We start from the raw sequence: 779 nt of genomic DNA, 5'->3' as shown, positions 1-779 counted from the left end.
GATCTCTAATTTTTATCTGTACCATGTTTCCGAAGGCATAATTTATTCCTCCCGCTGCCTCAGCAGAGCAGCAAACATCAGGACAAGGACAGTTCCCACCCTGGCTTTTATGGCGTTATTTTTGTTTTTTTACGTGCGCTCAAATTTTTTTTTTACGTGCGCTCAAAATAGTGGCACAAAAATAACGCCATACCTGTAGGTGGACACATCAACCTTGCTAACTTTAGCGTGTGTTTATGTCTTCTATAATGGCTTTACTGAAAGTGCGGTTAAAAGGCAGTTTCAGTATCATTAACGTGCCCTGTTCCCAGTTTACTCGAGATAAGTGGAATTTGATTGAATCTGTTTCCTTTTCTGCGCAACTTTAAGGTTTTATTTCTGTTTAAAAGAAGGAAACCCCAAACCTTGCATTCCCGTTTATTCCAGTGTGATTTCATATAAATGAGCAGGTTTGACGTCGACGCACGGGTATTAGAGAGCTGCCGGGCTGTGAGGTGGGGGTCTCCGAGAGTATAAGAGGTGTACACACAGCTAGAGCGCACAGATGCAGCTGCCCGCTTCCGGGGGGCACTTACTCTTCGTCCGTTTGGATAGAAAACTCTTACTCAGAGGCTCTAATCTGCACGTTTTTTGGAAACTCTCCTGCTCGCCTTTTCCACTTCTTCCCTCCAGTCTGACTAGTTCTTTTTCCTCCTGTGTCAGTTTAAATCTTTGCCTTTCTTCTCACTGTTGCGCGGTTAAGTTTTCATCACCGAGGACAGAGTGGGCAGCACTGCAGC

The sequence above is a fragment of the Diplotaxodon limnothrissa genome, linkage group LG22 (genome assembly GCF_057381915.1).
Source record: "Diplotaxodon limnothrissa isolate DT_005_m linkage group LG22, D_limnothrissa_male_GT1.1, whole genome shotgun sequence".
In the NCBI taxonomy this organism is placed as follows: Eukaryota; Metazoa; Chordata; class Actinopteri; order Cichliformes; family Cichlidae; genus Diplotaxodon; species Diplotaxodon limnothrissa.
The sequence above is the reverse complement of the archived record's forward strand: the minus strand, read 5'-3'. Positions refer to the sequence as shown.